We start from the raw sequence: 13156 nt of genomic DNA on the forward strand, positions 1-13156 counted from the left end.
CCTGGGTGTAAGGAAAGCAAGTCTCAGAGCAAATTCTAGCCCTACAAAGACTTTCGGTAAACACACCTTCCCTAATAAAGGGACCCCATCGATCAGCCTGTTCTGTAAGTTTGATGAAGTCCCCCCTCCGGCCATCATCTTGCGGGGAAGGGTCCCTCAAGACAGCCACGACAGGGTCGCAGAGGCAGCCGGAGTCACCCCTAGAGATGGCATCAGATGCCAGAACTCTAAGCTGAGACTGGACAGGGGCCCATTTAGGGTCAGACCCCGTGGCCCTCCCTGGGGACACAGGCCAGGCAGTACCTTCCTCCAGTGGGAGCCGATTTCTTGAGGAATCTGAAAACAGATCAAGTCTTCCTCCTGAAAATTCACTTTCCAAATTGAGATACACAATCAGTGTAAAATAAACCCCAGATTTCAAAGGCTTCATGCCTCGAAGAAAAAGAATATAAAATATCTCCATATTTTTTGTCGATTACGTGTTGAAATGATGTTTTTTTTAATGTATTGGGTAAAATCAAATTGATCATTAAAAAATTCATCTCTTCTTTTTACCTTTTTAATGCGACTACTAGAAAATTGAAAATTGCATTCTGTAGCTCCCATCATTTCTCTATCAGGCACTGCTGCTATAGTCAGTTAGGACTTAGCTGCTCAGGATCCAAGAGAGTCAGATGGGGGCAGTGAGCTTCAAATAAAAGTTTTCTAATCATGGACCTAGTTGGGGAGGTGGAGGGAGAGAAAATGGGCAGCTGCTGAAGTTCCAGGCCCTTGTGTTCCTCGCGCCCCAGGAACCACTGTGGCCAGGGCTGTTCATTCAACACGCAAGGCTGTGCATTCTCCGGGCACCACAGGCCATCAGCTATGTTCACTAGAGGTTCTGGGGTCCACAAACAGGTTTGAGACCTGGCTGGGGGGCAGGAATCTTTGATTCTAAAATGCATAAATAAAAAAGGCAGAAGCAAAATGAATAAATGATGAATGTCCACAAACATGACAGTGAGTGCTTCATCCATCATTAATGTTAAGACTCATGAAAGTTTCATCACCACTGAAAACAATTTGTTCAGCTTCTCACTTCACAGGAAGATAAGAATGTGCAGTGACTGTCCAGAAACCATAGTCACTTGGAAATTTAAAATACGCTGCTTGGGCCCAAGTGGTTTCACAAGTAGAATTATAGAAATCTTTACAAACGTTTCTACACCAAGAAAATGGTTTCTACACCATTCAGTGTTGATGTGAGTGAATTGCGAGATGTCTGATGTGATACAGAGTGGGGCCCCCAAACACAATGCCATACTCCCTGAAAGTCATATAAACAGGCCTTGTAATATTGGGGTAAATAAGAAAAAAATTAGGAAAGCTTAAATGTCTATCAAGTGGATCCTAGTTAAACACGTTTGGCACACTTGGACAAGGGACCACAATACTACCCTTGAAAACAACCAAGTACAGCCTCAAATACTGACATGGGAAGATGTTTTTGATATTGTTAGCTGAAAAGTAAGCTGGATAAGCATCTCTGTCATGTAAATGCATTTTTGTTTTTTGAAAAGATATGGCTGCAATAAAACAAACATAGCTAATGTTTAGGGCTAAATGCTCTACTTGAGGGGTCAGCAAACTTTTCCTGTAAAGAGCCAGATAGTAAATACTTTAGTACTTGTGGGTCACATGGTCTCTGCTGCAACTACTCAGCTCTGCCTTTGTAGCTGGGAAGCAGCCATAAATAATATGTAAATCAATCACTGTGGCTGTGTTGCAATAAAACTTTATTTACAAACATAGGCAGAAGGCCAGATTTGGCCGCAGGGCCATAGTTTGCCAAGCCCTGCTCTATATCATTATTCTATTTAATCTCCAGATAGCCCTTTATAACAGAGACTATCAGGGATCCTGAATTATGTATGTGGAAACGAAGGCTTAGAGAGAGCAAATGACTTGCCCAAGGTCATCAGCTCTTATGCGGCATAGAAAAAAGTCTGGAAAGAGACACACCACAGTGCATCAGTGCAGTTAATGCTGGGGAAGAGAAATGAGGCAGCTCTTACCCTTTCCAGTCCTCCTGTAATGCTTTCAGTGCATAAGTCTCATGAATGTGAAGGTTAATCTGAAAATATTTTTTAAGACTTTGGGGAAACTCACAGTCTCCTCTGCCTTCTCTGTTGACCTTGTGTGTTAGTGTGGACCAACGCGGCGGAACTGTCGGAACAATCAGTGGCCGAGGAAATTCCTGTGGCAGAGCCCTACAGAGAAACTTTTGTGGACCAAGACCTGGCCCAGTACGATAAGGTGAGGGGTCTTGGGGAAGCACAGAGCTACAGCAGCAAGAGGGACCATGGAGAGATTGCCACTGCCTCTTGTTCTCTGTGTCTCAAGGACTGTCCCTTTTTCCTACTTCCAAGAAACCACCTCTTCCTCCCAAGACATTCAGCCAGGTTTGGCCACTGCTCATTTTATCCCAAATAACATCTACAACTACAAGGTACTGAGCACCTACTGTGTGCTGGGCCATTTCCTGTGCACTTGACATTTATTAGCTTGTTAATCTTCACCATCTTCAAAATAGATTTTATCACCCTCACTTTGCAGATGAGGAAACTGAATCTCAGAGAGGTTCAGTAATGTGTTCAAGGCTGCCCAGTGCAAGGAGCAGTGTTAGGATTCAAACCGAGGTCTGGTTAGCTTCTCAGCGGGTACTTCTAACTCCCACACAGTAATCACTTGGTCAACCTTCAGTGATGGAACAGTGATGCAAAAACACGTTCCTTGCAGGAGGACGTGAGCCCTGAAGTCAGGGAGGCGTGGGCCGAGAGACTCGTTAAAGAACCAGAGAGGTTTAAAGCAGGGATGCGAGCAGAACAGGTGGATTCAAGCCATCCTGGGAAGGGCCCAGGTCAATTTCTCCCCACTTAGACACGACTCGAAATTTACTCTAAAAGAAGCAGTCTATAATATCTCGCTTTCCTTCAGGGCCAGGGCCTGCTCCTGCAGCAATCCTCAGAGTTTGTGAGGAGGAGACCTACCTGGGGTTCTTGTCAGACACGGAAATCCAAACCTTCAGGAGGCAGGGGGTTCCATCCCAGGCATCCTGGGACCAGACTCTGAAAAATGTTGCAGAAAGGCGAGAAGCCACACTCAGATTCTGTATTTATCGCTGTGTAACAAGCCATCCCAAAACTTAGCGGCTTCAAACAGCAATTCATTATTCCCCAGAATCTAGGGGTTGACCTGGAAGGTTCCTTTGCTCGTGTCCCCTGGCCTCACTCATGCAGCCTCAGTAAGCCGCTGGCTTGGCCAGGTTGGTTGTCGGTCTCCATTGGCCTCCTTCCCACATCTAGGGCCTCAGCCAGGACGCCTGGACTGGTGCGCCCCTTTGTGCATGTGGTTTTTCATCACAGCACAGTGGTCTCGGGGTTCCCAGGGGGCCAGAACAGAAGCTGCACAGCCTGTAAGAACTTGCCTGGAGATCATGCAGCATCACTTCCACTCCATTCCGTTGGTTAAAGCTAGTCACGGGGCCAGCCCAGACTAGAGGGTGGGGAAATAGACTGGATGGCAAAACTGCAAAGTATTTGTAGCCATTTCTCAACCTGCCTCAATTTTAACTTGGAAATATAGTGCAACCACTATAATTTTTTCTATTTATAGAAAATTTTTATAAGCCATTTATCATTTTTTCTATTTATAATAGAAATAATTCTTTCTCTTTATAAGTCGTTTATACCCTGACTTGCCAGGACTCCTTCAAGTGACAATAAACAAATTAGCTTGAGGGGGAGCATTGATTAGCTCATCTTATTGGAAAATTTAAAGGGCCACTAGCTTCAGGTATGGCTAGATCCAGGAGCTTGAATAATGTCATCAGAACACCTCCCCACTACCAACTTCTCCCCTCTGTTTCCCTCAGTGTCTGGCTTTCTTCATAAGGCTGGCTTTGTGTGTTAGAAAAGACAAACTCAGGCAAACAAGCCTACATGATCCAAAAGAAGGCAAGATCCTCTCCCTCTGTAATCGATGTGTGAAATCTCTGATTGACCAGCTTGGGCCACATGCACATGGGGAGGTGGGACAGGAAGGAGCAGGGCACATGACTGACAGTCCTACCCAGACCAAATGGAAGGAGGAACACTCCCTCCAAGAAGGGCAAGGGGACCCTCAGCAGGAAAGCAGAACCCACAGCTGTCCACTGCCCTCTGCAAACTTCTTATATTCCAGCACTGGCACGGGGCCTGGCACTTAGTTGCTGCCCGATGAATGTTTGTTGCATGAAAAATGAATAAGCACCTGGCTGATCATAACAGGGTGAAACAGGGAAAACTGCCCAGGAGTAGGGAATATGTCTGATGCTCTCTCTTGAAGTTTTGCCACCAACTTTCACAAGGACCCAAAGGAAGGCCCCTGGCAGCAGCTGGCAATGTCAGACAGGCTTTCTCATGAGCGAGACCCTGTCCTTCCCCAGGTCACGGAGCTAGTAGGTCGTGAGGCTGACTGCACGGCTCTCCTGGGAATGAGCTGGCCCAGAAATTGCCCGTTTACCTCCTCCCGTGACTGCTTTGGAAAAGGCCTCTGGGGAATTTCTTCTTCTTCTTCTTCTTCAGTTTTTCTGACATTTTATTGATAACGTCTAGTGAGAAATTTGGGGGAATTTCTTTTTCCTTTTTTGGAAAACCTAACCAATTCTTTGGCTGCAGAGCTTTATCAATGGAGAGATGGAGGACAGGGTTAATTATACCTGTGGGTACAGTCTACCAGCAATTTTGTTTTTCCAGCCGAATGTTTATATGAGCCCATGCAAATAAATCAGTATTCCTGTCTCATTTACTTTCCAGATTGAGTTACCTGGAAAAATTTCATACATGAATAGCCAAAAGAGGCTGGAAATATTAGAAGAGAGGAAAGGGAAAACAAATATTTCAGAATGTTTTAAGTTAAAAAAATAACCCTCATTATAAGCAGAATGTGGTCAAACAGAATGTTGTTTTCCTAAGTACCTTTCCTAGGTCCCCAGTGTGCTAGGCTGAATATTGTAAATGAAAACATTCTAAGTAAACTTTGTAGCAACAAAAGTTCCCAAGTGGGATGGTTGTTCTTAATATGAAAGTCTAATTCTCGGGGAAAGGAAAGTTTCCGTACCTGTGAGGTACAGACATCCATTACAGGAGTCTATATACAAGTACATCATTTTAACCCAATTCTTGTCTCTATGAGATTTTCCAAGTGACAGAGATAGCCTTGAAAGTCTGCTTTTTCCCTCCCTGCCTGCCCTCACCTTCCCAAAGAATGATACCATATTTTTCCTGTCTTTCTTTAAATGGGCTCAGCCTTACACCCAGACCCACACCTAGTAAATTTCCCATCTGGCCTCCACCCAGGATGAAATAATTCAGCTGCTGGGAAAAGAAGTCAGCCGTCTCTCCGATTTCGAACTTGAATCTAAATACAAAGACACGGTGATAGCAAGCCTGCAGAACCAAGTGGCCAACCTGAGCCAGAAGCTGTTGGAAACAGCTGCCTCCAGGCAGAAGGAGAGGGTGATCCCGCCCAAGTTTCAGGTTCTGCATGAAGAGGACGATGCCCAACAGAGAGAGATCCAGAGCTTGAAAAACCAGGTAGGGCTCAGAGACAAGTGGGTCGGGGCCTTGGGGTCACAACACAGGGTGACAGCTCTCAGGTAGAGCCTGGGGGGAACCACCCGGGTAGTTAGAAATGGGCAGTCAGCACAGCATGGTGAGGAGTACAGTTCCAGGGAGTGCAGGGTTGGCAAGTTTCTAGCCTTGTAAGAACAATATTAGATTTGATTAAGTGCCTACCATGTTCAGGCCCCGGTGCAGGTGCTTTGGGTGCATTAGCTTATTTATTTATTTATTTAATTTATTTATTTGATTTATTTATTTATGGCTGCATTGGGTCTTCGTTGCTGTGCACGGGCTTTCTCTAGTTGCAGTGAGCAGGGTCTACTCTTCACTGTGGTGCATGGGCTTCTCATTGCAGTGGCTTCTCTTGCTGCAGACCATGGGCTCTAGGCACGTGGGCTTCAGTAGTTGCAGCATGAGGGCTTCAGTAGCTGTGGCTCGCGGACTCTAGAGTGCAGGCTCAGTAGTTGTGGCCCACGGGCATAGTTTCTCCACAGCATGTGGGATCTTCCTGGACCAGGGCTCGAACTCCTGTCCCCTGCATTGGCAGGCGGATTCTTAACCACTGCACCATGAGGGAAGTCCCCTCATCAGCTAGTTAAACCTCAGTCTTCTGACAGATGCCATTCTACAGATGAGGAGACTGAGGCACGCTCAGAGATGGCCAGGAGCTTGTTACAGCTTGCACAGCAAGTGAGAGGCAGTGATGTGATTTGGGCTCAGCTCTGCCACCTTGTACACCTCATGCTTTCACACCCGCTTTGCATTTCCACCCAACTCCTGTCGCTTCAGTGACCACTTCTCACACCCACCCGGACCCAGCCAGAAAGAGCTGGAGGTGGGGAGGAGGAACCCCACAGTGTTCCAAACACTGAGGCCTTTATCACACCCTGAAGGCAGCTGCTGGTTCATTTATAGGGAATTTCACCAAAAAATCTCCACCCAGAATGTCTGGATTTACCAGTCAACTTCCTTCCTCCTGAAACTAAATCCAAAAGAAAAAAAAAATTTTTTTAAGTTTTAAAGAACTACTTTAAAATTGGCCACTGATCTTGTACATAAATTATATCTCAACAAAGTTGATAAAAAAGCAATTGGTCATTGATGAATTTTGGCCTCAGTGCATAATTCTGCTTAAAACCGTAGTCAGATTTGGTTCAACATGGCGGAGTAGAAGGACATGCTCTCACTCCCTCTTTTGAGAACACTGGAATCACAACTAACTGCTGAACAATCTTCGACAGGAAGACACTGGAACTCACCAAAAAAGATACCCCACATGCAAAGACAAAGGAGAAGGCGCAATGAGACAGTAGGAGGGGCGCAATCCCAATGAAATCAAGTCCCATCACTGCTGGGTGGGTGACTCACAAACTGGAGAACACTTATACCACAGAAGTCCACCCACTGGAGTGAAGGTTCTGAGCCCCACGTCGGGCTTCCCAACCTGGGGGTCCAGCAATGGGAGGAGGAATTCCTAGAGACTCAGACTTTGAAGGCTAGTGGGATTTGATTGCAGGACTTTGGCAGGACTGGGGGAAAGAGCGATTCCACTCTTGGAGGGCACACACAAAGTAGTGTGTGCATTGGGACCCAGGGGAAGGAGCAGTGACCCCCCTAGGAGACTGAACCAGATCTACCTGCTAGTGTTGGTGGGTCTCCTGCAGAGGCAGGGGACAGCTGTGGCTCACCAAGGGACAAGGGCACTGGCAGCAGAAGTTCTGGGAAGTATTCCTTGGCATGAGCCCTCCCAGAGTCTGCCATTAGCTCCACCAAAGAGCCTGGGTAGGCTCCAGTGTTGGGTCACTTCAGGCCAAACAACTAACAGGGAGGGAACCCAGACCCACCCATCAGCAGACAAGCAGATTAAAGTTTTACTGAGCTCTGCCTACCAATGCCACAGCCAGCTCTACCCACCACCAGTCCCTCCTATCAGGAAACTTCCACAAGCCTCTTAGATAGCCTCATCCACCAGAGGGCAGACAGCAGCAACAAGAAGAACTACAATCCTGCAGCTTGTGAAACAAAAACAATATTCACAGAAAGACAGAAAAGATGAAAAGGCAGAGGGCTATGTAACAGATGAAGGAACAAGGTAAAACCCCAGAAAAAAACTAAATGAAATGGAGATAGGCAACCTTCCAGAAAAAGAATTCAGAATAATGATAGTGAAGATGATTCTGGACCTCAGAAAAAGAGTGGAGGCAAAGATCGAGAAGATGCAAGAAATGTTTAACAAAGATCCAGAAGAATTCAAGAACAAACAAATAGAGATGAAGAATACAATAACTGAAAAAAAAAACACACTAGAAGGAATCAATAGAATAACTGAGGCAAAAGAACGGATAAGTGACCTGGAAGACAGAATGGTGGAATTCACTGCTGCGGAACAGAATAAAGAAAAAAGAATGAAAAGAAATGAAGACAGCTTAAGAGACCTCTGGGACAACATTAAACACAACAACGTTCACATTATACGGGTCCCAGAAGGAGAAGAGAGAGAGAAAGGACCCGAGAAGATATTGAAGAGATTATAGTCAAAAACTTCCCTAACATCAGAAAGGAAATAGCCACCCAAGTCCAGGAAGCACAGAGAGTCCCATACAGGAGAAACCCAAGGAGAAACACACCGAGACACATAGTAATCAACTTGGCAAAAATTAAAGAAAAATTATTGACAGCAGCAAGGGAAAAATGACAAATAACATACAAGGGAACTCCCAGAAGGTTAACAGCTGATTTCTCAGCAGAAACTCTACCAACCAGAAGGGAGTGGCATGATATACTTAAAGTGATGAAAGGGAAGAACCTACAACCAAGATTACTCTACCCAGCAAGGATCTCATTGAGATTCGATGGAGAAATCAAAAGCTTGACAGACAAGCAAAAGCTAAGAGAATTGAGCACCACCAAACCAGCTCTACAACAAATGTTAAAGGAACTTCTCTAAGTGGGAAACACAAGAGAAGAAAAGGACCTACAAAAACAAACCCAAAACAATTAAGAAAATGGTCATAGAAACACACATATCGATAATTACCTTAAACGTGAATGGATCAAATGCTCCAACCAAAAGACACAGGGTTGCTGAAAGGATACAAAAACAAGACCCATCTATATGCTGTCTCCAGGCGACCCACTTCAGACCTAGGGACACATACAGACTGAAAGTGAGGGGATGGAAAAAGATATTCCATGCAAATGGAAATCAAAGGAAAGCTGGAGTAGCAATACTCATATCAGGTAAAATACACTTTAAAATAAAGAATGTTACAAGAGACAAGGAAGGACACTACGTAATGATCAAGGGATCAATCCAAGAGGAAGATATAACAATTATAAATATATATGCACCCAACATAGGAACACCTCAATACAAAAGGCAATCGCTAACAGCTCTAAAAGAGGAAATCAACAGTAACACAATAATAGTGGGGGACTTGAACACCTCACTTACACCAATGGACAGATCATCCAAAGAGAAAATTAATAAGGAAACACAAGCTTTAAATGACACAATAGACCAGATAGATTTAATTAATATTTGTAGGACATTCCATCCTAAAACAGCAGATTACACTTTCTTCTCAAGTGCGCACGGAACATTTTCCAGGATAGATCACGTCTTGGGTCACAAATCAAGCCTCAGGAAATTTAAGAAAATTAAAATCATATCAAGCATCTTTTCTGACCACAACGCTATGAGATTAGAAATGAATTACAGGGGAAAACCTGTAAAAAACAGAAACACATAGAGGCTAAACAGTATGTTACTAAATAACCAAGAGATCACTGAAGAAATCAAAGAGGAAATCAAAAAATACCTTGAGACAAATGACAATGAAAACACGATGATCCAAAACCTATGGGATGCAACAAAAGCATCCCATAGTTCTAAGAGGGAAGTTCATAGCTATACAAGCCTACCTCAAGAAACAAGAAAAATCTTAAATAAACAATCTAACGTTACACCTAAAGGAACTAGAGAAAGAAGAACAAACAAAACCCAAAGTGAGCAGAAGGAAAGAAATCATAAAGATCAGAGCAGAAATAAATGAAATAGAAACAAAGAAAACAATAGCAAAGATCAATAAAACTAAAAGCTGGTTCTTTGAGAAGTTAAACAAAACTGATAAACCATTATCCAGACTCATCAAGAAAACGAGGGAGAGGACTCAAATCAATAAAATTAGAAAGGAAAAAGAAGTTACAACAGACACCGCAGAAATACAAAGCATCCTAAGAGACAACTACAAGCAACTCTATGCCAATAAAATGGACAACCTGGAAGACATGAACAAATTCTTAGAAAGTTATAACCTTTCAAGTCTGAACCAGGAAGAAATAGAAAATATGAACAGACCAATCACAAGTAATGAAATTGAAACTGTGATTAAAAATCTTCCAACAAACAGAAGTCCAGGACCAGAAGGCTTCACAGGTGAATGCTATCAAACATTTAGAGACGAGCTAACACCCATCCTTCTCAAACTCTTCCAAAAAATTGCAGAGGAAGGAACACTCCCAAACTCATTCTCTGAGGCCACCATCACCCTGATACCAAAACCAGACAAAGATACTACAAAAACAGAAAATTACAGACCAATATCACTGATGAATATAGATGCAAAAATCCTCTACAAAATACTAGCAAACAGAATCCAACAACACATTAAAAGGATCATACACCATGATCAAGTGGGATTTATCCCAAAGAGGCAAGGATTCTTCAATATATGCAAATCAATCAATGTGATACACCATATTAACAAATTGAAAAAGAAAAACCATATGATCATCTCAATGGATGCAGAAAAAGCTTTTGACAAAATTCAACTCTGATTTATGATAAAAACTCTCCAGAAAGTGGGCATAGAGGGAACCTACTTCACCATAGTAAAGGCCATATATGACAAAGCCACAGCAAACATCATTCTCAATGGTGAAAAACTGAAAACATTTCCTCTAAGATCAGGAACAAGACAAGGATGTCCACTCTCACTACTATTCTTCAACATAGTTTTGGAAGTCCTAGCCACAGCAATCAGTGAAGAAAAAGCAATAAAAGGAATCCAAATTGAAAAAGAAGAAGTAAAACTGTCACTGTTTGCAGATGACAGGATACTCTACAGAGAGAATCCTAAAGATGCCACCAGAAATCTACTAGAGCTAATCAATGAACTTGGTAAAGTTGCAGGACACAAAATGAATGCACAGAAATCTCTTGCATTCCTATACACTAATGATGAAAAATCTGAAAGAGAAATTAAGGAAACACTGTCATGTACCACTGCAACCAAAAAATACAATACCTAGGAATAAACCTACCTAGGGAGACAAAGACCTGTATGCAGAAAACTGTAAGACACTGATGAAAGAAATTAAAGATGATAGCAACAGATGGAGAGATATACCATGTTCTTGGATTGGAAGCATCAATATTGTGAAAATGACTCTACTACCCAAAGCAATCTACAGATTCAATGCAATCCCTATCAAATTACCAATGGCATTTTTTAGAGAACTAGAACAAAAAAGCTTAAAATTTGTGTGGAGACACAAAAGACCCCGAATAGCCAAAGCAGTCTTGAGGGAAAAAAACGGAGCTGGAGGAATCAGACTCCCTAACTTCAGCCTATACTACAAAGCCACAGTAATCAAGACAATATGGTACTGGCACAAAAACAGAAATATAGGTCAATGGAACAGAATAGAAAGCCCAGAGATAAACCCACACACCTATGGTCAACTAATCTATGACAAAGGAGTCAAGGATATACAGTGGAGAAAAGAGAGTCTCTTCAATAAGTGGTGATGGGAAAACTGGACAGCTACATGTAAAAGAATGAAATTAGAACACTCCCTAACGCCATACACAAAAATAAACTCAAAACGGATTAGAGACCTAAATGTAAGACCAGACACTCTAAAATTCTTAGAGGAAAACATAGGAAGAACACTCTTTGACATAAATCACAGCAAGATATTTTTTGATCCACTTCCTAGAGTAATGGAAATAAATACAAAAATAAACAAATGGGACCTAATGAAACTTCAAAGCTTTTGCACAGCAAAGGAAACCATAAACAGGATGAAAAGACAACCCTCAGACTGGGGGAAAATATTTGCAAAGGAAGCAACTGACAAATGATTAATATCCAAAATATATAAAGAGCTCATGCAGCTCAATATTAAAAAAACAAACAACCCAATCCAAAAATGTGCAGAATACCTAAATAGACGTTTCTCCAAAGAAGATATACCGCTGGCCAAGAAGCACATGAAAAGCTGCTCAACATCATTAATTATTAGAGAAATGCAAATCAAAACTGCAATGAGGTATCAGCTCACACCAGTTAGAATGGGCATCATCAGAAAATCTACAAACAACAAATGCTGGAGAAGGTGTGGAGAAAAGGGGACCCTCTTGCACTGTTGGTGGGAATGTAAATTGATACAGCCACTATGGAGAACAGTATGGAGGTTCCTTAAAAAACTAAAAATAGAATTACCATAGGACCCAGCAATCCCACAACTGGGCATATACCCAGAGAAAACCATAATTCAAAAAGCCACATGCACCCCAATGTTCATTGCAGTACTATTTACAATAGCCAGATCATGGAAGCAACCTAAATGCCCATCGACGGACGAATGGTTAAAGAGGAAGTGGTACATATATACAATGGAATATTACTCAGCCATAAAAAGGAACAAAATTGGGTCATTTGTAGAGACGTGGATGCATCTAGAGACTGCCATACAGAGTGAAGTAAGTCAGAAAGAGAAGAACAAATATCGTATATTAACGCATATGTGTGGAACCTAGAAAAATGGTAAAGATGAACCAATTTGCAGAGCAGAAATTGAGACACACATGTAGAGAACAAACGTATGGACACCAAGGGGGGAAAGTGGCAGGGGGTGGGGGTGGTGGTATGATGAATTGAGAGATTGGGATTTACATGTATACACTGATGTGTATAAAATGGGTGACTAATAAGAAAAATATAAATAAATAAATAAACATTTTAAAAAAGGAAAGAGGAAAAAAAAAACCGTAGTCAATGCTTGGGGGCCTTTGTTCTCTTGTTCTCTGTTTACTGTCTTTCCCTCTGTAACCGATTCTAGGTACACAGTTTCAATCCTAGAAATGGTGCTCTAGAAAGGACACAGATTGTGTATGGTGAACCTAGGAGATTCTAGCAGGAAACTGTAAGCTCCATGAAGGCAAAGGTTGGGCCCAGTAACCTTCTAGAACTCTGTTAGGACCGTGTCTGTTTGTTTGTTCTTTATTCATCCATCCATCCATCCGTCCATTAATCCAAAGAAATATTTTGGGGGGCCTATCCCGTGCCATGCCCTCTTCCAGGCTCTGAGAATTCAGCAGAGAACAAGACAGACATGATCCTTCCCCCTGTTATGCTCTAGTGAGGGAGACAGAATAAACAAGTCAACAAATACATGCTCTAATATTTAAATGAACTAATGACTCTCCTTCAAACCTGGTTTTGAAA

The 13156-nt window shown here is 42.6% G+C and overlaps 1 protein-coding gene and 1 pseudogene across 2 annotated transcripts in view; one reads left to right on the forward strand and one right to left on the reverse strand.

Moving 5' to 3' along the window:
• The window catches only part of LOC308610804 (centrosomal protein of 78 kDa-like), a 573086-nt pseudogene that overhangs the window by 276216 nt on the left and 283714 nt on the right, over positions 1–13156 (reverse strand). The window lies entirely within an intron of this gene.
• The window catches only part of LOC308610795 (forkhead-associated domain-containing protein 1-like), a gene marked incomplete at its 3' end in the record, with an annotated part of 38835 nt that continues 31216 nt past the window's right edge, over positions 5538–13156 (forward strand). Inside the window, exon 1 of the mRNA XM_081259804.1 lies at positions 5538–5615. The remainder of the gene's footprint in view (positions 5616–13156) is intronic.

This window comes from Mesoplodon bidens (assembly GCF_964165515.1).
Source record: "Mesoplodon bidens genome assembly, contig: HAP1_SCAFFOLD_126, whole genome shotgun sequence".
Lineage (NCBI taxonomy): Eukaryota > Metazoa > Chordata > Mammalia > Artiodactyla > Ziphiidae > Mesoplodon > Mesoplodon bidens.